At 46.0% G+C, this 24,080-nt stretch overlaps 1 long non-coding RNA gene across 1 annotated transcript; it reads right to left on the bottom strand.

Moving 5' to 3' along the window:
- Nucleotides 1-7,838: 7,838 nt before the first annotated feature.
- On the bottom strand, nt 7,839-23,975 carry LOC106509599 (uncharacterized). The gene is made up of 4 exons (XR_014839030.1): nt 23,563-23,975; nt 17,313-17,461; nt 16,763-16,845; nt 7,839-9,110 (listed from the first exon to the last, which is right to left on the bottom strand). It is a non-coding gene; the product is annotated as an uncharacterized LOC106509599 (long non-coding RNA).
- Nucleotides 23,976-24,080: the final 105 nt, after the last annotated feature.

Below are 24,080 nucleotides of genomic sequence, written 5' to 3'. Positions count from 1 at the left end.
CTGCATCCTCCTGCCTACTAGTCAGGTTCTTAATCCACTGAGCTACAACAGGAACTCCTCCCTGTCCCATTTCTTGTTTGCAGGAAAAAGGCTTCGGCCTCCTTCCATGAGTTCCAAAAAGTAAATGATTTAAAAAAAAAAAAAAAAAAAAAGCAGATTCAAACAGTTGCTAATCAGGGAAGTAAGGGAAAAGCCAAAACAAAGTAGGAGCGACAGGAAACTACATGCAGAGGTTAAAGCTGGGTCCTGCTTCCTCCTCCAGGGACATGTCCATAAGTAACAGCGTCCAAGTCCCTCTGCAGGAACTAAGATGCCCCAGGTGGACGATGGTAACTTCAGGCTGTGCGCTGGATCCCTGCAACACCTCCCTGTTCCCTGGATTCCCTGCAACACCTCCCTGTTCCCTGGATTCCCTGCAACACCTCCCTGTTCCCTGGATTCCCTGCAACACCTCCCTGTTCCCTGGATCCCTGCAACACCTCCCTGTTCCCTGGATCCCTGCAACACCTCCCTGTTCCCTGGATCCCTGCAACACCTCCCTGTTCCCTGGATCCCTGCAACACCTCCCTGTTCCCTGGATCCCTGCAACACCTCCCTGTTCCCTGGATTCCCTGCAACACCTCCCTGTTCCCTGGATCCCTGCAACACCTCCCTGTTCCCTGGATCCCTGCAACACCTCCCTGTTCCCTGGATTCCCTGCAACACCTCCCTGTTCCCTGGATTCCCTGCAACACCTCCCTGTTCCCTGGATTCCTGCAACACCTCCCTGTTCCCTGGATCCCTGCAACACCTCCCTGTTCCCTCACCACCAACTCATCAGAAGAAAGTCACACACTTGGCAGCCCCACCCCAAATTGTGCCCATTAAAACGTCTCCACCCAAAGCACCAAGGAGTTCAGAGCTTTTGAGCATAAGCCACGTGATCCCCTTGCTCGGCCCTGCAATAAACACTTCTCTGCTGCAAAAGCCACCGTTTCTGTTTGGTTTTACCAGTGCCTCGGGCATACAAATGCATGCTGGGTAACATCAGATGCTTACAAGCTTTTCTTTTTCCTGCCAATCTCAATTTGGAAAGTAAGGGGCAACATGAAATTTTACCTTGCTCTTCCCACCAGGCAGCACAGTCAGAGACGGAGATAGGCCAGCTGACTTGGGGAGTATCCTTATCTTCGGCCGGCTCCTGACAGATTTCCAGGATCCTGTCTGCAGGCTCCAGGGAGAGTGGGCTGTCCCCGAGAGTCTTGCCCTGGTCACCAGATGCTCAAGGGAAGGAGAAAGGAGTTTCCCTCTACCTTTTAGGATGAGTGCGTGGCTGAGACCCTGTCTTCTTCAGGGCATCTCATACACGGATGAGCTTTACCGAGGTTAAAATTCTCCACTGCGGCCACTGCAATTCACCATTTTCTTTGGTAAACTGGCCTGCTTTCTTCAGCCTTCAAACAAGACTGTGTCCGCCCGAGGCCTCCCTCTGGACCCACTCCAGCCCAAGTCGACCCAGTCTGATCCTGGACTCCGGAGAAGGCCGGACTCAGGGGCTCTGCAGGTACCGTCACTGCTGCTCCTCGTTACCTGAGGGCTGCCGGGGGCTGCTTGGGGTCCCTCTTCTGTCACCAGACCTGCGAAAAGATAAACCGAGGCATATTAAAAAGTTTAAGAGTTTGAGCAAAAAATGATTTGAATTGGGCAGCATCCAAACTAGCAGACAGGGAGGCGCTCCGAGGAGCCATAAAGGAAAGGGACAAGGAAGTTACGCTGGACAAAAAGCAGACTGGTGACTGCAAGGTCACTTCCCTTTAGCGGGCGGCAGGGGTCTATCAGGCAGATGCCTTTACTAATGCTGATTAAGTGACTTCTGATCACCTAGTTTAAGATTCCATTTCTGGGAGAGCTAAAACTAGAATTCGGTTAAGCCTTGGTTTGGTGGTATATGGCGCTTAGCTTAAGTGACTACATTTCAGGTCTGTTGTCTCTTTTTTATTTTTTATTTTTTTTTTGCTTTCTAGGGCCATGCCCAAGGCATATGGAAGTTTCCAGGCCAGGGGTCACATGCGAGCTACCACAGCCATAGCAACGCCAGATCCTTAACCCACTGAGCAAGGCCAGGAATCAAACCCACATCCTCACGGACCCTCGTTGGATTCATTATCACTGAGCTGCAATGGGAATTCCTGTTGTCTTACTTTTAAGCAGACCATTAGAAAGCAGGTGGATTACTGTGTTCGTGTCTGGTGGGTATATTTTTCAAAAGATATTTGCAAACCGGAACGTGTTTAGAGGACAGGGACTACCATGACAGATAGGCATTTGAAACTTTGTCCTATGATGGAGGTTGAAAGAAGTAGGAAATGTTTGTCTGAAGGAAGGAAAACGCTTAGAAATCTGCTGAGTCTTTCCAAACAACTTAAGGGAGAGAACGTTAGCACCAGGAACTCAGAAACTCTGTTTTTTGTGGGGTTTTTTTTCTGTTTTTATTTTATTTTATTTTTTGTCCTTTTTTTTTTTTTTTTTTTTTTTGTCTTTTTAGGGCCACACGTGCCACATATGGAGGTTTCCAGGCTGGGGTCAAATCAGAGCTACAGCTGCAGGCCCACACACCATCACAGCAACGTGGGATCTGAGCTGCATCTGTGACCTGCACCACAGCTCACGGCAATTCCAGGTCCTTAACCCACTGGGCGAGGCCAGGGATTGAACCTGCATCTTCACAGATGCTAGGCAGATTCGTTTCTGCTGAGCCCCAACAGGAACTCTAGAAATTGTGTTCTTCTATCACTGCTGTTAGAGGCTGGAAGACAGCATCTGACATCTAGGAGGTGCTGACTTAACATACTTCATGTTATGTAGGTGAAGAAGGAAGAGGAATGTGTTTTTGTTGGCCCCGAAAGGTAGAAGTTACCTTGAATTGGGTAGAGATTAAAGGGAGATTGATTTGGGTTCAGTAGGAAAGCACATAGTATGATGGTTACTATGGGGGGCTCTGATTTAGAGGGCCTGGGCGCCAGGCCTGCCCTAGAGCAGTGCTCAAGAAGTATTAACTAGGATTGTGGCTCCCATTGTTAGTACCTCCTAATCCCTTGAGCTCACTCAAAAGGTCTCCTTCTTCACTTATGTAACAAATGTGAATGGTCTTTCCATCTTTTTCAGGGCCTTATTTTCACTTATAATAGGTTTACTCCGATTCTTGCTTCTCCCAGTAGACCCCCACCAAAGAGGGAAATTACAGCAGCCTAATTTCCCAGAAGTTGCCTGGATCTCTAGATAAGTTGTAAATTCTGCACACACTAGGAGGGGAGAAAGGGCCACTGTCCACGGAAAAAGACAGCAAGACCTTCAAAGAGGTAGACCGAGGGGTTGGGGGTTGCTGCCTCCGCCCTCCCTTCCTGCTTTCCGTGTAGACGGAAATGAGAATGAGTCTTCTCAGGGCTGAGAGGAGAGGAACGAGTGGGGCAAGGGGAGCCCTCCCTAAGCCTCAAGGCAGCTGATCGCCAAGGAAGAGACTCTCGCTGCTCTCAAGGATAACACCCCGTTCTGTTCTGTCACTTGCTTCCCAGCCCTGCTACCAACACGCCTCCAAATCCCGCTCCGGTGTAACTTAGACTCTTTCTTCTCGCCTATCTGCCATCTCTGTTCCTTCCCTTACCCGTCTATCTTTATTTACCGCATTTAGCTAAAGTTCTAGTACAAGACAGCGAAGCCTATCGCCCCTACAAATGGTGTCTACGAGAACATCATTGAGTATTTTGCACACCTCACTAGAAGCAGGAGGCTTATTAATGGATGATTTTGGAAACTGAGACAGAGGTTTCCTCTCAGACCTTCAAAAAGTCAAAGCCAGAGGTTACTTAACCTGATACGAAATACTTTTAATCAAATATAATTGAGAGAGACTGATACCAATGATATTAAGTTCTTTTCTAAAAAATTTGTGATCACTCCTCACTTTTTTAATTTTTTTTAAATTGTTATTTCCCCAATACAATTTTTTTTTTCTACTGTACAGCATGGGGACCCAGTGCCACATACATGTACATGTTTTATTTTCACACATTATCAGGCTCCATCATAAGTGACTAGACACAGTTCCCAGGGCTACACAGCTGGATCTCATTGCTAATCCATTCCAAAGGCAATAGTTTGCATCTATTAATCCCAAGCTCCCCAACCACCCTGCTCCCTCCCCTCCCCCTTGGCAACCACAAGTCTATTCTCCAAGTTCAGGATTTTCTTTTCTGTGGAAAGGTTCATTTGTGCCTTATATTAGATTCCAGATACAAGTGATATCATATAGTATTTGTTTTTCTCTTTCTGACTTACTTCACTCAGGATGAGAGTCTCTAGTTCCACCCATGGTGCTGCAAATGGCATTATTTCGTTCTTTTTAATGGCTGAGTAGTATTCCACCGTGTAATTGATGTTAAATTCTGAAAGAGCAAAAGAAGACAACGAGGCTTATTCCAAGACACCTGCATGAAATACTCCATTTGAGTGTCTCTGGAGCAGAAAGACCAAGGATGGGACAGTGAGCAAAGTCCCCAACACCCAGGCAGCATCTGTTTCTTCTAGGTAACTTCGGCTGTAAGTCAGTGTCAGGTGGAAGGCGAGGAACTGCCTAAGAGAGAAAATCCACTACTGTAACAGGATCCTTTTAGCAGTGAGAAGTCTGTGTTTGGTCCCAGGAGAGGAAATTGTGAACTTCCCTAGAAGAGATATGAGGAGAAAGCAGTAGCCTCTCCACTCTGACCTGCGTGTCCTCGACTGTCCCATAGCCCCTGACACCAAGTTCCTCTTAGAGCCCAGAATACCCAGGTGGGAAGACCTGCTGCTGTTTATAACCCCCGCGTGGCCTTGACATCTGCCCGTGATTGACTATCCACCTGTCCTTTGAAATGAAGGGAACGGCAGAGGTCACCTGTTTGTCATTCTCTGAAGAGGAAAACAGCAGGTTGGACATCAGAAACATCTGCACTCCTCAACGTCTGATGTCCACCCTTCAATTGTCCCCAAATTCCCACCTGTGTAATGCCCTTAAAAACCAAAGAGAGAGGGATACATTTCAGTTTCGCCTTCGTGGTGCATCCATTCATGTTACAGAAACCACTGAAGCTCGCTCCAAGGCAATGGTATGCAATTAGCTTTGAGCCGACAAGTTTTGCAAGCGTCCGTTCTTCCCCACAAACTGGGAGAGGAAACATTAAATGTGAGAGTGGGAGAAACCCAGTTGGAAGGGACATTAAGGAAAAGATTGGCCAAAACAGGTCAAGTGAGGACGAGAGCCAAACTAGGTCAAGCGCTAGCACATGAGTCCCCAGGGCTCAGGTCACGCCCAGATCTTGTCCATATCAAGTGGGTTTTTATTTTTTTCTTTTTTATTTGTCTTTTTGCCTTTTCTAGGGCCGCTCCTGTGGCATACGGAGGTTCCCAGGCTAGGGGTCGAATTGGAGCTGTAGCCGCCAGCCTACACCACAGCCACAGCCACACAGGATCTGAGCCGCATCTGCAACCTGCACCACAGCTCATGGCAGCGCCGGATCCTTAACCCACTGAGCAAGGCCAGGGATCAAACCTGCAACCTCATGGTTACTAGTCGGATTCATTAACCACTGAGCCACGAAGGGAACTCCCATATCAAACGGTTTTTAGGGGAGTTCCCTTCATGGCTTAGCGGTTAACAAACTCGACAAGGATCCATGAGGATGCGGGTTCGATCCCTGGCCTCGCTTATCGGGTTACATATTTGGCATTGCTGTGAGCTATGGTGTAGGCTGCAGACGCAGCTCAGATCCCATACGGCTGTGACTGTGGTGTAGGCTGGCGGTTACAGCTCTGATTCAGACCCTAGCCCGGGGACCTCCATGTGCCCTAAAATAAAATGACCAACCCCCTCCAAAAAAAACGGCTTTTAGGGTTCCTTTGCTTTCATCCCAGCTAGTCTCTCCAAGCCTTTCTGCCAAGTCCAAGTAGACCTGGGCCATCACCTGACCCAGCTTCTACATCTTATCTTTACCTGTTTATCCTGCTGTCCTCTGGATGCACCTGCTGCCCCACGCGGGCTGTGTGTAGGATATCCATTCGTCTCCAGGGTTCAACGTAATTTAAATGGGCATATTTTCCTTGCTGCAAACAAGGGGGGTTTTATTGATGTTTCAGGAAAACTGGGATGGAGCCATTCTCCTAGGATAGTGCACTGCATTTATTTACCCAAAGCCACTGGGGAAGAATGACTGATGGGCCAAGGCTTGCATTTGGCATGTCACAGAAGGAGTCTGCATGCAGCGTTGTGGTGTCCCTCACGACGGAGTCCATGGAAAGCATATTTGATTGGAGCAAGAGTGAGCTTTATAAGGGACCTCCTTTATTTTAGGGTTAATGTTAGATCACAAATGAATCAGGTCTACTGCAGAAAAACTGGTATTTTAAAAGCCATTAAGTAAATATAAAATTACTACCTTTCAGCACTTGAACCAAGACCGATCTATGTACTGAAACACATGAGAATTTTTCAAGTCTGATGTACCGACGCACTGGCCGCTGAGACTAGTCTGCACGCGGAAGGGAGATCCCAGCTAAAAGACTTCTTTCTAAGAGTTTGTATGGCATCTTCTGCATGGCTACTGGGATCCTGCAGTGAACTTGCCCTCCTGGGGAGCTGGTATGGGAACCTTGACCTCCTGATTAGTTTTGCCCCCTTTCCCCTGGGGTCTCCTTCCCAAATCTCTGATTCCAGAGAGCCCGCTCCTGTTCCAGAGAACATATTTCTCATGCTCTTTCCTGCACCATATATGAGGCAGGTCCTTTTATCATGGACGGCAGAGTCACATCAATGCTAGTGCAGGAACATTTGTGAGCGAGGAGGATGGAAAAGGCAGCGTCTGGCTGTTTTAAACTCCTTTACATAAGCAGCTTCTACCTCTTCTAGCTTCAGATTTTCTCATTGGCTCTAAACTAGGTGTGATTTCCTTTATTCAGTCATTTCGTGACGGGCCTCGTTGTCTTGGCAGAGTCAATCAACTAGAGGAAAGAAACGGTGAAGGAGAAGGGACATTCCATTGATATTTAGCTCTTTCATCCCGAGCCTTGAGGCAAAGAAAAGAGCTTTCCTAATCATACCAAAAATCTTGGCAGAGTTAAGCAAGATAGTCCTATGTAAAGCCTTCAGCCACCTCCATATTTAAAAGTAATCCACTCTCTAAGAAGAGAAGGGGAGAATAGATGCCTATAAGGTACCTACTGTTTAAAAGCTTGGTGATTTCAGGAGTTCCCAATGTGGTGCAGTGATTGACGAATCCTACTAGGAACCATGAGGTTGCAGGTTCGATCCCTGGCCTTGCTCAGTAGGTTAAGGATCTGTCATTGCCATGAGCTGGGGTGTAGGTCACAGACGCGGCTCGGATCCCGAGTTGCTGTGGCTGTGGTGTAGGCTGGCGGCTGCAGCTCCAATTAGACCCCTAGCCTGGGAACCTTCATATGCCGCAGGAGCAGCCCTAGAAAAGGCAAAAAGAAAAAAAAAAAAAAAGTTTGGTGATTTCAGTGTCAATAGAGTGTATTCCTCAGTACAGCCAGGAACAGTGGTAGAAATTGGGGGGCATGGTGGGGGGAAGCCACTCACCTTAGGGCACAGAGTTAAATCCAAATAGTCCACTGGGATTGAGAAGGAAATAGGATTTACACTGTGTCTCAAACTTTAAGACATGTGTTAGAATACTAGGGGCCAGAGACGACGAGAGAGGGGAAGAAGTACCTTGTCATGTCATGATGGAAATTAAATGAATGATAAATGCCTGGGTTCAGAAATACATTATGAGAAGACAGTTTTCTAAGAGAGGCAGACTGGAAGGAAATGCAACTTAAGTATGTTTTTAATATCAGCACAGGGATTCTCCTTAATGCAGGAAGCCTATTCAGGGCAGCTCTTGGGAAGAGGGGGATTTGATTTACTTAGGAGGACTGCCTGGAGGCAGAGGCCCACCTGCTGGGAGAGTCCTTACCTCCAGGCCTTTTTGTGCAGAGGGTGCTTCAAGTAGCTCAGCTGTGAAGACTGAGGAGGAACAAAGAGAACGAATGACTGCAGCTGATTAGAGGGACTCCGCGTGAATTTTTGGTGTATATTGTTTGTTTTGTCTTACAGCTCCATTTCCTGATGCATAGTAGGCCCTCCCTAAATTAATGAAGCACCAACTATGAGATGTGTTCCTGGAAGGAACACTAAAGAAGTATCCAGACATGGGCATAGAAATGAGGCGGCCCCTCGGACTCAAGTCCCATCATCAGCCTTGATCTCTTAGGTTCTAGGATCCAGAGACAACACCTAGGGAGCACTGGGAGCGCCACAGAGGCTGCATGAAGCATCTCCTCTCCTGGACCGTCTAGGCTGACCCACACCAAGTCCCTACCACAAAAAGGGTCTGAAATGAAACCTAGCCTTCTGCTGTACCTCTCTGCCTCCATCCGTGCCGAGACTGAGAGCTATGGGAGAATGGGAACAGGTGATGGAGATGCCCAGGAAACTGCTGCCTTCTGCCTCTGCTGGAGCTGATCTGTTGCCCATGGGAGGCTATGGCCTGCAGAGCTGTCCAGTAGTCGAGGGTCTTAGGAGAGACGGCAGAGCAAAGGACCTACTCTGGCGCAAGCCAACGAAGACCACTTTTCAGAATTTTTTTTTTTTTTCTGGGTCATGAAGATAATTCTTGGGGAATAAGAAAAGGCTGCTTGAAACTTTCCTTTCAATAGCATCGCCGCAAGCCTACCTGTGGTCCTTTGCCATGAAAACAAAGACTAGGAAACTCTGGGAGAGAGAAGCATCCTTCCCTTGTCGCTTTCTTGTTCACCATGTGCCATCACTGGATCCCGAGGGGAGTAGTCTGGGAGAATGCAGACTAGTTTAGGAGACATAGCATGAATCTTCATTTCTCCTGCTTTCAGTTTATCTCTTCCCATCTCTCGGACTGTTAAAGCATCTGGTTTTCACTGGGAAGACTTTGCTTTCATGCTAAGAAGTTAGAACGAGAAGTTCTCTTGTGGTGCAGCAGGTTAAGGATCTGGCATTGTCACGGCAGCAGCTTGGGTTGCTGCGATGACACGGGTTCTATCCTTGGCCCAGAAACTCCCATGTGCTATAGGTGTGACAAAAAATAAATAAATAAATAAAAGGAAGTTAGAACTAGCCCATCCAGAAAGAAGGGATAGAATTTGATACACCCTAAGTGTCCTTGTGTAACTTAGGAGGCCCTGACTTGCCATGGCCCCTCACACCAGAGTGACGACACTTGAAAGAAAATTTGGCAGATAATGACAACCACGGTGATGGTGCAAGGGGCTCAGAATCTGGCGAGATAATTCGCATTCTTTAACTTAGCAGGGGAAAACCTTGACATACATAGCTTCCTTTTGAAATTTTTTTCTGTATTTGATTTGCAATGTTCTGTCAATTTCCGCCGTACAGCAAAGTAACCCAGTTATACATGTACATATATTCGTTATTTCACATTATCCTCCATCATGTTCCACCACTAGTGACTGGATATAGTTCCCTGTGCTATAGAGCAGGATCCCATTGCCCATCCATTCCAAATACAAGAGTTTTCATCTACCAACCCCAGACTCCTAATCCACCCCACTCCCTCCCTCCCCCGTCCCCCCCCCGCCCCCCCGGCAAACACAAGTCTGTCCTCCACGTCCATGATCTTTTCTGTTTTGTAGAGAGATCATTTGCGCCAGTATGAGAGTCTCTAGTTCCATCCATGTTGCTGCAAATGGCATTATTTTGTCCTTTTTTATGGCTCAGTAGTATTCCGTTGTGTATATGTACCACATCTTCTTAATCCATTCATCTGTCAATGGACATTTAGGTCGTTTCCATGTCTTGGCTATTGCGAATAGTGCTGCAAAGAACATAGAGGTGCATGTATCTTTTTTCAATAAAAGTTTTGCTGGGTCATACGATAGTTCTATATTTTTTTTTCTTGAGGTATTTCTATTCTGTTTTCCATAGTGGTTGCACAAATTTACATTCCCACCAACAGTGCAGGAGGGTTCTCTTTTCTCCACACCCTCTCCAGCATTTGTTGTTTGCTGATTTGTTAAGGTACTAATTGGGGTGAGGTAGTACCCGATTGTCGTTTTTATTTGCATTTCTCTAACAATTAGTGATGTTGAGCATTTTTCCGGTGCCTCTGGCCATTGGTATGTCTTCTTTGGCGAAATGTCTATTTAGGTTTGCTGCCCATTTTTCAGTTGAGATGCTTGTTTCTTGGTTGTTGAGTTATATAAATCATTTGTATACTTTGGAGATTAAACCTTTGCTGGTTGAGTCATTTGCAAAATTTTTCTCCCATTCTGTGGGTTGTGTTTTCATTGTTTTAACGGTTTCCTTTGCTGTGCAGAAGCTTTTGAGGTTCATTAGGTCCCATTGCATAGCTTCTTACAGTATTCTTTACAGACTGGGTGGCTCAATGCTAAGAACCCGATGGTGAAGACCCTCTTATACAGCTCTGACGGACTTAGAGGAGGTTTCAAGAAGCAAGCCCTTATCCAGTGTCTCCTGACTCTGCATTTCTCTGGCATTAACCCTGAGAGTAAGGTACATAAGAATCTCAGGGAATGGGGACATTATCTGAGGCACAGAATCCTGTTTTTTCTTTCCAGAATTCTCTAGATGTTAGGGCGTAAAACGATAGGGGGAAACCTGAGAATGTAGGGAGCACAATAGAAGATGCAGTGTGAGGCTTTATTCTTCCTAATTCTGCATCACTGAATTTGTTACCAAACCCACCCCTGGTTCCTATGGTACTAAACGGAAAGCACAGTTCACTAATCTACAACTTGTTAATATTCTTCCAAAGGTATATTTTTAAAATAAGTAAACATAGCCCTGGAAGTCAAATTTAGAGAGCTCTAGTTTTGCTCTTGGGAGGGAGAGACTCTCAGTGTGCAATGGAGACATCTTACACGGCAGAACAGCTGAGGGAGAGAGGCAGATTATTTCTAAATGTTCCTCCCTGGAGGAGGAGCTCAGGATAACTGATTCTCAACGAAGGTCCTAACACTAGTGAAAAACTTGCCGACCACGAGAATAAAGCGTATAGCTTACCTTCTATGGAAGAAAAGTGTCCCCTTTAAGAAAATGACACCAGGAGATGTGGGCACTTATAGGTCAGAATCTCGCCTTCATAACAAGCAACAAGAAGTTTCCTCTCCAAGGCTGAGTCTCTTATGCTGAAGTATGTCATGAAGGCATCTCCTAGAAGGTGCTGAAGGACTAAAAGACAAGGAATCATTGTTTTTCAGCTTCACTTTGACCCTTCAATACTTTGACTTGTGATGTTAGGGCAGGAACTTTGCAAATCCCGTTGCTGCTTGGCCATTCAGCCAACCAATAGCAGGTGCCAGAGGGAGACCAGAGACAGTAGGAGGCAGAAGACACTGGTTCTTTTCCATCTGCATCCTGTGTGCTTGAGGTGGCTGTGAGCATCACTGCTGCAACACCAGGAGGAGGAGGAGGGCAAGGGAGAAAGAAAGCAGAGAGGGAAAGAGGGGGAGACAAGAGACAACTTACCGAGGAAAACCCAGACAGTACGTTCTTTCCCCTGCACACTTCTGGAAACAAGGAAAATTTCCTTCACAACAAGAACTCGTTGATCAAAATCAGGAAATTAACACTGATGTAACTCTAATCTATATACCTTATTCAAATATTGCTAATTATCCTATTAGGTTCCTTCACCGCAAGTTGTTTTATTTGGATTTGCTTCCCCAGGATCCAGTCCAAGATTCCAAAGCACTTAATAATCATGTCTCCAGGCTTCTTTAATGTAGAAGACTTTCTCAGTCCTCCTGTGTCTCTGATTACCTTGACCTTGTTGAAAAGCAGGTATTTTGTAGGACATCCTTCCATGTGGGTTTATCAGCTCTTTCCTCGCGGATCAGAAGTGCCATATAATGCACTTGGCAGAGATGCCTCCGAAGGATTGTTGCGTTCTTCTCGGTACATCGTGTTAAGGGGGCACATGAGTTCTATTTGTCCTACTGTTTGGCGGTTGACTTTCATCACTTGATTAAAGCGATGTCAACTAACCTTCCTCACTATAAAGTTAGCATCTTTTTCCTTTGTAATTAACAGGGATCTTGTGGGGAGATCTTTGAGGCTCTATGAATGTCCTCTTCCTCCTCAAACTTGTACTCGTTACTTTTATCATCCACTGATGATTCATGCCTAAAAATACCACTGTGATGTTGGTTAAATGACAGTTTGCCAAATGATGGATCCTTCCTTTTACAGTTATTAATTGGCATTCTACTGTAAAGGGAACTTTCCCTTCTCCCCTGCTTAGTCCATTTTATCTATTTGGTTATTTGTGATGGTATGGACCCATGAGATTCTAATTTTATTTTATATATTATATCCCTTGACTACAATTCTTTTTTAAATTTTTTTATTAAAAATTATTGTAGTTGATTTTGTTACTACAAATTATTCATTTTGATACTCAAACTTGCCCAGGCTTTGCTTGTGGGAGTCCTCTGAAGCTGGCTCCTTTGACTTTTGAAGTGTCCCCATCATTCTTGGATTCCTTCTTTACTTTCTGGCATGGCAAGATATTCCAGGCTCATCTTTACGGTGCTTGACTGCCCCAGCCCTGGTTTCAGCCGTTTCTCCAAGGAGCTCTTGTCTCTTTTCTTTTAATCAAGCACGGTATTTGGAATTCAGGATCTGGATGCTGGTGTGTCACAGCTGCTGGGCCCTCTCAGCAGATACAGCCAACAGAGGTAAGCATTCTCTTCTCTCTCCTCCGTCTCATCACCAGTTTGCACTCACATACGTCATCTATGAGCGCATCTGATTCTCCAGGACCTCATCAACAGAAGCGGTTTTCTGTGTAATCTGATTTCCTAAGACAGTTTCCAGTGGTCTTCAAGGCCACATTCGCAGGGATCTGGGCGGGGCAAGGCTCACTGTTCCACTTGAAAGTGTGTGCCCATCGCAGCCTGGAGGCACAGGTGGTTAGATGTCAGCCAAGGGCTCCCCTTGGTGGGGCTGATGATGATTGAAGTCCTGCCTGCAACTCTCAGGAGAAGGCACACTCGGTAGTTCACAGTGATTGCTGTCCACCTTCTTCCTTGTGTTTGGGAGACACACAGAAAGCTCTGACACAAAGGCTGGCTCCTGACATTAAGACTTTGGCTAATTTTGGAGTCCTCAGCAATATCTTACTGAGAAAAAAAAAATCCCCTCTTTCAACTTTAAAGACTACACATAAAAACCTGGCCACAAAGGCAATTAAAAGTAGCAAGGAATGTTAGGGAGATGGGTCTGAGACATTAAGCAAAGCATTCCATTGCTGCTCTTTGGCTTCTGCCTTCAGCGCCAATTCTTGGCCATAGTAGAGAGTGACTGAAAGCAGACATAGGATGAAAGAGTTGGCATCGAGCACTATCCCACTTGATTCTGCCATAGCAAGTTTGTTCGCCAAAGTCTGTCTGTGAAAACCACTCCCAGGATGGTTAACAGCATAAGACATAGGATATACCCATGACGGCCCCACCGTTCAGATGAGGTCCTGCCAGAAAGCACGACTGCAAAGATCCTGGTTAGATGCCACAAGTTCTTGGAATGGTCTTGGGATGGGTGAGATTTGATGTTCCATTGATGAATTTGTAGTCGAGCCGAGACAAAGAGTTAATCGAGATTATACGAGAGAGGATTTTCACCGGAGAAAGAAAGTGCAGTTCTGGTTTCCGTCGTAGGTCCCGTGCATAGTTAGCAACGACTGAGGGTTTTGCAGGGACATTCACGGCATCACTCCTCTACTGAGGGCAGAGGCGGAGGGGAGGTGTCCACACTAAAGGACACTAGGGACGCTGGTGACAGCACGCATGTGTTTTAAAGGACATGGAAGGAGACAACATCAGGATTCCTTTTCAAGTCTGAATCCCTCAGACTAGGCTCTGAACCAAGAAATTGCCAACATGGTCTTGGAATTGCTGGTCTCAGTCAACTTCATTTCCTCCTCCTCTGTTTTATACCTGATCCGTCTCACCTGAAAATAGGGTGCTGAAGGGAGGAAAGACTGAAGCTTGAGAACACGGCTTCATTCCATTTGATGCTCTATTAGCTAAAGCTTAGGTAAAGGAATCTAGAAAGCCCAGGAGATGTCAGACACCAAAGCCAAAAGCTCCTGCTCCTTTGTCTCATTCCACCTGCTTCTAAAATCCTATTTGTAAAGCTTTACCCAGGTTGATTTGTGAAACCAAGGCTCAAAAACTAAATGTAATATCTATTCCGAGCCTTGGTTCAAAAGATAGAAAAGATTGTCCTCATGACCTAGGAAAGACCAGGGCTGTGACTTAGTCTAATTTAGGTCACAGAAGCCATGATGAGGCGTAAAGGTTCTTTCTGGGCTTCGTATTTCATACTGAGGTCTGGGATAGGAAGACTTCTCCTTCACGGAATGCATGTGAAATAAATCTACTACGTTAGGTCAAACCTAGGTCATTCTCCAGCAAATTCTGGGGAGTTAGGACCTTGCATGGTACACAGCAGGTTGTTCTTCCGCTTTGACACCTGGTGCTATTGTGTCTTAGAGCCAAGACAGAAACATTGGGGAATGGAAGCTTCCTCTCCTCTGATTCAGTGGAGGTTGTTTAATCCTAATCATTATACATTAAAGCCAGACAGCCATTTGCCATTTCATGCTATCAAAACAATAAAAAGATCTACTCTCTATCACGAAGGGCAAACAAATCCTAAGAATGACAGAAGAATTGCATGAAGCACAATACCTACATTCCTCTTGCTCTTTTAAAAAAAAAATTGTTGCTGGTTCTATGGACTTGCTAGGAACCTAGGGGACTTAATCATGAAGCAGCGTGACCTACTCCTCCTGTCTGGGTCTCCAGTTATGCAGTGACTAAAGATAAAATACAGAAACCTTGGAAACTGGGTTGTTTGCAGAGGTAGAAAGAACAGGCATTTTTCTCACTTAGTGTTAATTCGCTCCTGATGCCGTGACGTTCAATGCCTCACCTAGGACAATAGGGTAGCCTAAAAGGAGAGGTTCAACTCACCGCTCATGGTATCTCAAACATCAGGGCTTTCAGGTCAGGGATGATCCTGAATTCTCCCACTGCTCCTCTGCTCTCACAGTAAAGGCACAACATCCGCAGCTCTGGAGAAGTCCCTGCCCCACTTTTCCAAGGTATCCCATAAAAGCTAAACCTGCCTGGTGTTGGGATGATGTAAGTGACTCCTCAGGAGAGCCCTGCGGTGCAAAATTCATTGACTCTCCGCATGGCCCAGCAGCACAGCTATAATAACTCTCCAGGGAACTGTGGCTCCACAGCGTTAAGCTTTCTAAGAGGAGCTTTCCCTTGAAGAGGACACTAAAGAAGTAGGGTCCCAAGAGTTTATGGTTCTATTAAACAGGAATGGCATGAAGTCCATTTTCCAGGCTGGATTTCTCCTACTACTCTGGGCTAGGGAGGCCTCTGCCAGACACTCCAGATAAATCAAGGGAAATGCCTGACACAAAATTTCCTCTCTTCCTGTGACTTCAAGAAACTCTCTTTTATGAAGACAAACAGAGAGATTAGCAGGAAATGTGGACATGAGCGAACTACAATCAAAGTGTCCATTTTCTACCGTGGCCCTGCTGTCCTCTCGTGTGGAGGCAGTGAAGCATAAGACGTCCGACCCATGATAGGGATGGAGGTTGGGGCTGCTCTGCATTTCTGTAGCTCCCTCTCAGGTTCCCCGACTGAGAAAGAGATAAGAGAGGCTGGAGAAGGAACAGAAAACTAACTGTTGGGTGTACAACCAAAATATCCTGACCCCTGATCTGCCCGGGTGAATGAAAGTGCCTCCACCTACTCACACGGAAAGGTCACATTCCTGCCAAATACCCCTCGGCCCTCCCCGTCCTCTGCTTCCCTAGCTCTTGAAAAGCCCAAGGCGAGTTATTAGACGAGCTCGAGAAGCAGTGCAGCAGCCTTGGGTCTTTGCTTCTCAGGACCAGGCCTTCATCAGAGCCAGTAGACATGCAGAGCCTGCTGAGTTCAGATGCACACACGCTCTCTTGTGCTCTGGCCACCTGCACGCCTTCTCTTCCTGCGTGCACACAGGTAGACCCGTTCGCCCTGCCCACTGATGCCCTGGATCCTTGTCAGGCAGGAGTGCTCAGGACATTTTCAGGTAAGGAAAATTCACTCTTGCCTCCGGCTTTTAGGAAAGGAGTGAGCTTCCCCTTTAGGCAAAGCTTTTTCAGTGAGGAAAGAACAATTCTCTGCCTTTGATCAAAGGAGTTGTCCACGCAGGACTCCTTGGGCCCCAGGGTGTGAAAGTGTTGAGTAGGACAGATCTTTAAGTTTCCATACAGAGCACAGCACCTCTGATGCCCTCTCCAGCGTGGTGGGTCAGGATTAATTCCAGAGCCCGCGTCACCTTCTGCCTGACTATATAGTTTATATCCATTCTGGGTGTGTGTGTGCGTGTGTGTGCGTGTGTGTGTGTGTGTGTGTGTGTGTGTGTGTGTGTGTGCATCTTCTATTTTTCAGTTATTTATCTCTCTGCCACAAATATAGTTGCAAAATGGGAGGACATCGTGAGAGACAAAGACACGCAGGAAATGAGAAGCCCCCAGTTTAACTCTGGATATGTTGTGACTCAATGGATGAAGTAAAAAAAAAATTATCTGGCAAGACCATGAAAGGTTGGGAGAAAGAATATGAAATTCCACTTCTCTAACTTCAGCTCAGACCATTGTGTCCTCACCATCCTTCTCCCAGGAATAAGAGACGAGGTCAGTATTCATTCCATCTGCGGATTCAGGCGATCGAAGGGCCGGCTACCATGATCTACGAAAGATGAATCAGTAGCCTCGTTTAGCAGGGTCATAAACATCAAGACCGTGCTTGAAGCTCAAGGCTTGAGGCTCCAGCTGGTTGCTTAAGAAAAACCACTCTTACTCTTTCAAGTGTGCATGGCCAATAGGTACCTCGCTTCTCAAATGCTCTTTGGGCCAATTTTAGCATATTCCAGGACCTCTGATGAAATAAATAAATGATGTACAAATAAAATTATTGACATGCACAGTTTGCATTTGCCTAAGCGTTCTGATTTTACCATTTTTAAAATTACACCTCAGCAAGAGTTGAGTTTACTGATTCCTTTGAGAGATGGATGGGGTTTTGTTAAAATTTGAGGAATTTATTGGGAGAAAAATAGATGTGAGAAAAGAGAAGGAATGTGCACTGAGGGTAAAAAGGAAAGAGGCTGAATAGAGTTACAAAGAGGAAAGTTGCTTTCTTGAACTTGAACTCACCTCTCTGGGTTTGGTCCTGCCGTCCTTGCATCGTCCCCAGATTCAGAATCAAACCCACTCTGTCTCCAGCAGTGGTCTCTGACTTCTCAGGAAAGGCCCTTCAGCTTGTAACAGGAGCTAGAGCCAAGGACACGTTAAGCTGGCATGTCCTGCAAGTAGGCAGATGCCAGAGGGGTCAAAGCTTTCCTTGCAAAATCTCCTTGTCTTTGGCGGAGGGAGAAAAACACCACGCCTCTCAAATGTCTTCACTGTGCCTTTCTCTAGTGTGGAAGTGCAAAAAGCAAGCTCCAGGCTTCCAATTTCACACTTCGGATCACCTCTGAGAGACACATCAAACAGTAATAAAATGTCAATGCAGGGTGTAAATATTGAAAGAAACTTGGCTCATATGTATGTGAGGCAGACTGTGAAATCTCTTAAGTTCCACTTTTAGACAATGCTTCTCTCCTTTCAGCCCCTCTGTACCTGGTCAGAGGAACATAAGTACTCTGCCACTGGAAGGATCTAAGTAAGAATTTGGGTGCCTTGAGGTGGGAAGTATTCGAGAAATTGTCCAAAGATTAGGGAGGCTAGAAGGGAAAGACTGGGGCTTTAAAGGCTTTTAGTGTGGAAGGTTCAGGTGCAGGGGGAAGAGATTATATAAGCGAACAGGCAGACCTCCTGGAGGTCCTTCCACAGGCCAGGCGTGGGCTAGAGATTTTACAACCGTAATTCATTTAGACCTAGTCTACTGAGTAAGCAAAGGCATTTTCGCCCTGGCCTCATAGATGAGGCAGTGGGGCCAAAGGAGAAATGGTTTCTAGGTCTCAGGGTTAGAAGGTGGCCGAATCAGGACTGTAACCCAGCAAGGAGTCGAGGACTTGTGGAAGGGGACCCGGCTTAGAATGTTTTGGAGGCTCCGAGAAGACGAAGGCCGTTTCTTGCGGGCAATCCACGTCTCAAGGCTGGGGGAGCTTCTGAGTCAAAATCTCAGGATTCTTCCAGGCCTCCTCTGTCCCTTCCCAGCCAAGTCACTTGCACTGCAGTTGCATAAGCTCAGGGATGCTTGGCCCAATGCACTAACTGGTGGTTAATACTCAATTCTCAACAGCGCAAGGCCTGGGGAGGGAGGGAGGAAGGCCCCCCCCCCCCCCCGCACCAGCTGGGCTCCACACTTTTTCAGAGTCAAAGCTGAGGCCTTGCCCCATCACAGAAGGTAAAAACCGTTTCTTTAAAAGGCAGTGTCGGTTGTCTATTTATAAGGGATTCTTGAGATTTACCTCTTCCTGCTCAGCTTCCGGTCCATCAGCAAGCGCTCACAGCACCACCTCAAAACGTTTTTCCCTTGACATAGTCCAGTTTTCTCTGTGTCACTGCCACCACCTTAAGCGAAGCAGTATCACCTCTAGCCTAGGTGACCACAGCATCCTAACTATGTCTCATTTTGTCCACCAAGATTCCTTTCCCACAGTCCTTCAAACCAAGTGTAAATTCTTCAATGACTTCATTGCTTTTAAGAAAAACTCCAACCGCCTGACGGTGGCTGCTGCAGGTACTGCAGACTTGGGTCCCTGCCTACCTTCCCAGGTTCCCCTCATGCCATTTGCCCCCATGGACACTGGATCCAGCTGTACTAACCTTCAAATATATTCTTCTCCCTGGCCCTTCCTCTTCCCAGAGCTCATTTTTCCACTGGAAACTCTCTTTTCTTAGCTCTTACAGGACTGGCATAACCCGTACTTCTCTTCTCAGTTCAACGTCACCTCTGTTCTGCATCTTTCTCCCAGGCATGCGCTGCTGCTTCGTAGCACTTTGGAAATTTTGCTACTGTTTCAGTGGCTTGTTTCCTCTGGCTGCCCCACCCCCTAGGATCTAAGCTCCTCCAGGACAGGAACTAGGTTTGCTTTTGTCCACTGTGGGATGTGTGTCCTTAGGCACTGCCTGGCTCACATCCTCTACTCCTAGTGCCTAAACATTGTAAAAATTATGACAATTAGGGTGACTCCCTTAGTGAAAACTATAGAAAAATTAAAACTTGCACACATACTGAAATTAAAATAGATTAAAATTATTTGTAGATTTTCTTTTCTTTTTTTCTTTTGTTAGGGTGGCACTTGTGACCTATGCAAGTTCCCAAGCTGGGGGTCGAATCAGAGCAGCAGCTGCCAGCCTACCACATAGCCACAGCAACGCAGGATCCAAGGCAAGTCTACAACCTATGCTGCAGTTCATGGAAGCACTGGATCCTTAACCCAAGCGGGGCCAGGGATCAAACCCAAGTCCTCATGGACCCTAGTTGGGTTCATTACTGCTGAGCCACAGTGGGAACTCCTGGAGACTTCCTGATTACAACATTTTGGAAAAATTCACTGAGGAGAAAATTTTCCCATTTCTTTGCTGTGGTCACATATGCCCCTGTGCCGTGTGCCTCTGGGTAATATACCACCGCCCAGGACCTGAAAGGAAAAAAACTGTTTCTCGTTTCAACATCAGAGCAAAGGTTGTCCTATCATGTAAATCTTACCTAATGAGTCTGTAATGGAGCAGTGGTCACTCTTAGCATTACCCCCCTCTTTCTATCGTAGGAACAACAATGAATCTTTTGGCCTCTCCTCGGGCTTTCTCATCCCACACAGCCTGTCCACTCCTTAGCTAATGATGAACTCGAATCCCTCAAATACATCAACAGGAGGAAAACACAGAGGAATGAACTTGTACATTTACGTGTGTTAGGAGAGAAAGGAGGCAGATTCTTTCAACAAGCACGCCGCACAGGGTGGGCACAGCTACTGCGCTGGGTACGAGCATTAAACAAAAACGGAGTGGCATGCTGGGTTCCACACCGCAGGGCATCTCCTTCCCTTTGTCTGAAGACACCTGCTCCCACCCTACTCCACACTTTCTCCAGGAGTATCTTCCTGGGCTCCCGCTCGGGATATTCTCTCTTTATATGCACTCAGAAATTCCTCCACTTCTCTGCTGTAGCCTTCAACATCATTTATTTTAATTACATGGTCTCTCTTTCCTTTTCGAATAGAAGCTTTATGAGGGGAGCACTCATGTTACCTTCGTCACAGCTGTGTCCCGGGTACCTAGCACAGCCCACAGTAGCAGCTAGCAATAAATATTTGTTACATATTAATGTATCAGTAAATGAACGAATGAACAGTATCCGTGACCTCAACCTGCTTACAGTCAAATGGGAGAGAAAGACAAGGAAGAAAACAGTTAATCACTACGACTGTGCATAGTTATTATTAAACTGTTCAGCATCACGAGGGCAGTGATGAAGATGTGGCCAGAGGCACTGGGGATATCAGTGATAAAGCTAATCTGATGCTAATCTTGCTATCAGTGAAGGGTCCGTGGAGGAGGTGATGGATAAATCTTGAAGACTGAAGCTCTGGGGCAGGGAAGGGACTTCCAGAGGATACGGGGCGAGCAGAGGCAGAAGCCTCCACCTGCTCTTAGGGAGTTATCTATTTGATGATTGGCCACAGGAGCGCAGAGTTCACGGGAGAGTTCTTCTAATGGGTTTGCTTCCTAATAGTGTTGATAAAGGTCATGCAGTTGGGTCAGCAGGGCATCCTTATCCTTACTGACCTCCAGAATGTCCTGACTGCTGACAGTTATTATTCTCTGTAAACAGGCAATATGGTAATAACCTCTTATAGAGTAGATAGGCAGGAAAAAAACAATAGTCATTTCTGACTACGACTCCTAGCTTTTTGCTAGGGAAACACTGGCCTATCTCTGAGACAAGTATCTCCAGAAGTTCTCAGAGTTTGCTGGTAGCTGGACTGCGGTCATAAAACCGAGTTCTTAGAATACCCCAGGGTAATCTGAGTGTTCTGTACACATCCAGAAAAATGCGTTATGCATAATCATAGTTATTAAAAATTATATTAACAGCATTATTAGCTAACGTTACTTGTTTAGAGACTTGTTGGCTCTTTGCACACCGGAACTTTGATCTTCCAAAGAAACTGAGGTACAGAGAAATTAAGCAACTTGCCTAAGGTCACTCAAAAAATAAATAAATAAATAAAAAGGGGAAGCATGGACTCAATCCAGGTAGTCTGTCTCCAGAGCCCACACTTTGCAGCTTCCTCCCATTATGCTGTGGTTTCTCCTGAAAATTTAATGTTGCTTTTGGAGCCAAGACCCACCCACACCCTGTACTTTTTCAGACATCTTGTCGAATTCAGAAGTCAGAGCTGGAGAGGTCGACAGTCTGGTCCTTCTGGAGAAGATGCTCTTAGAACACAAGCAGTGCTTCCTCCAGACTTCCGGTTATATGCTAGATGACTCAATGTGCTTGGGCAAACATTTCCATTTTAATAGCTATATACTTTAAAAATACATATTAGATGCATATTAGGCTAATATGAATATATGATAAAAAAACTATTATAATTACTTTTTCAAAAATCTTTTTAGGGCTACACCTGTGGGCTATGGAGTTTCCCAGGCTAGGAGTTGAATTGGAGCTGTAGGCACTGGCCTACGCCACAGCCACGGTAGCACAGGATCTGAGCCAAGTCTGCAACCTACATCACAGCTCATGGCGACACTGGATACTTAACCCACGGAGTGAGGCCAGGGATTGAACCTGGGCCCTCTGGATGCTAGTCAGATTTGTTTCCGCTAAGCCACAACAGGAACTCCTATAATTACTTTTTAATTTTTAAAATATCAAAAATAAAGAACTGAGCAAATAGTGTTCTAATAAGAATTTATTGAGCCATGATTCAAGGCAGAAATCATTGATATCTTATGTATTTACTGGTTTGTTCATTCAATGAATATTTATGGAGCATCTAATTCTGTTTCTGGGAACATTCTCTTTACCGTGCCCAATTCTACTCATTTCTGCTGAAGCTCGAGACCCATTTCCTTTTAAAGTGAATAAATAACAAATGGTTAAAGTAAATAAAAAGAAATACTACATAATTGAAATCAGTATCTAAAGAGAACTACGATTAAAGAAGGGTAACAGTGCTGCATGGATGTGGAAAAAAAAAAAAGCACGAGTGCCCTCTGAATGGTTTAATCAGGCAATTGTTTAAATAGGGACCACCACTCATCCTCAAGCCTCCTGTCGACTCTGGGTTGACAGGGGGAGAGAAAACTAGAGCCACTCACCGCAGCCAAGACGGCTCTTGGTGCTCAAGCTAAGATGCTTCCTCACAAGGCCAGTGGGGAGGACTCTGCCACCTAAATACGTCTGAGTTCCTACAATCGGCAGCTTTCTTCTCTGCTAACTTACATGATTTTGGAGGAGATGGCAGAAGATGAAACACAGGAGGTTAGACCTGTCACAAGCCACTCCTTTAGGTTACACGATGACACCTGCATACGCAGACCGCGTGACTGGGAAATGTACTTACCTACTTTCAGATTTACAATGCCCTTAATTGGCACATTTTTGAGAACTTTGTTTTTCCCTGTTTACAGCCACACCTGAGGCACATGGAAGTTCCCAGGATAGGGGTCGAATTGGAGGTGCAGCTGGGAATTTTGCCACAGCTCACAGCAACTCTGGATCCTTAAGCCACTGAGCAAGGCATCCTGCATCCTGATCCAACCTGCATCCTCACAGAGATACCACAGGGTCCTTGACGCTCTGAGCCACTGCAGGAACCCCCCTCATTTTAGAGAATTTTAATCCCATGGGGCCTCGCTGTTTTTTTGTCATCGTTGTCTTTGTCGCCATCATCATCATCACAGCTGTCATGAATCGTTTTCTCACTTTAATTTTTTCCCGTGCCTGAAACTGCTATTCCTTCAATCCCTTGGCTTAAGAACTGGCCACAACGTTCTACCACCACTACTAATAATGGTAATAAAAGTAAGTATTTATTGTTCGCTTCCTACATGCCAAGTACTTTTAGTGCATTATCTCATTCGATCTTTACAACTAAGGCCTGAGATAAATACTAGTGTCATCTATAATTTATAGTTAAAAACAGAACTCATCTAGAACCCAACTCCACTGATTTCACAAGCCTTTTTTCCTCCCCACCGCCCAGACTACCAGCTGGGTTGGGACTTCCAAAGGGCAGGGAATTTCCTGCAGGAAATCGAACACCCCAGGAGTTTGACACTAAAAAGCTTCCGAGCTTTCCACCAGTTAGAGCTACTGAGACCTGTGGTTGCTCAAGAAATTTCTTTCCTCTGTTCCGAATTCCTTTTCCACCGGGCAGTGCCAAACAACCCCGGGTCCTCTTCAGAGGGAGAGTTGGAAAAGCTGTGAGACCAAATGACCCACCTGAGAAGAACAAGCCGCGAGTACAGCCAAAGAATCACGCAGACTGTTTTCAATCGCCAAGTCCGGACACTCCTTTTCCTTGTTAACCACCTTGAATGGCTTTCAAGTACAAGATGCTATAAAGGACAAACGTATTTGGAGTGATAGCAATTTCCTATTCCGTGACCTAACTTTCTCATTATTCGCTGTTTTTTTCTGATTGCCAATTTAATATATTTTATTTGGAAACCATAAACAATGAAAAAATAGTTCAGCGATCCTATATGATTCAGTCTAGATTTCAACTGAATTGAAATTATTCTCTTCCCGGGGCTCTACACCCTTGCCCCATTTTAAAAAACCTGGATCCGGGGTAGGAGAGGCCAAGACCATCCCCGGGGCCAGCTGCACAAATGCACTCCCCTCCCGCCCCTGCAGCTCCGTGCTCCCATCTCCCCTCCCCCTTCGTCTGGTGGCTTGCCATTGGTCATTGCCATGGCAACCGGCAGCTGCCGGCCGGCGGCCTCTACCGCAGCAGG

Source organism: Sus scrofa, chromosome 2, assembly GCF_054392235.1.
Source record: "Sus scrofa isolate SSC_HxYL_T2T_F1_AM1 chromosome 2, Sscrofa_HxYL_maternal_Yorkshire_Landrace_v2.0, whole genome shotgun sequence".
NCBI classification, from domain to species: Eukaryota; Metazoa; Chordata; class Mammalia; order Artiodactyla; family Suidae; genus Sus; species Sus scrofa.
The sequence above is the reverse complement of the archived record's forward strand: the minus strand, read 5'-3'. Positions and strand labels throughout refer to the sequence as shown.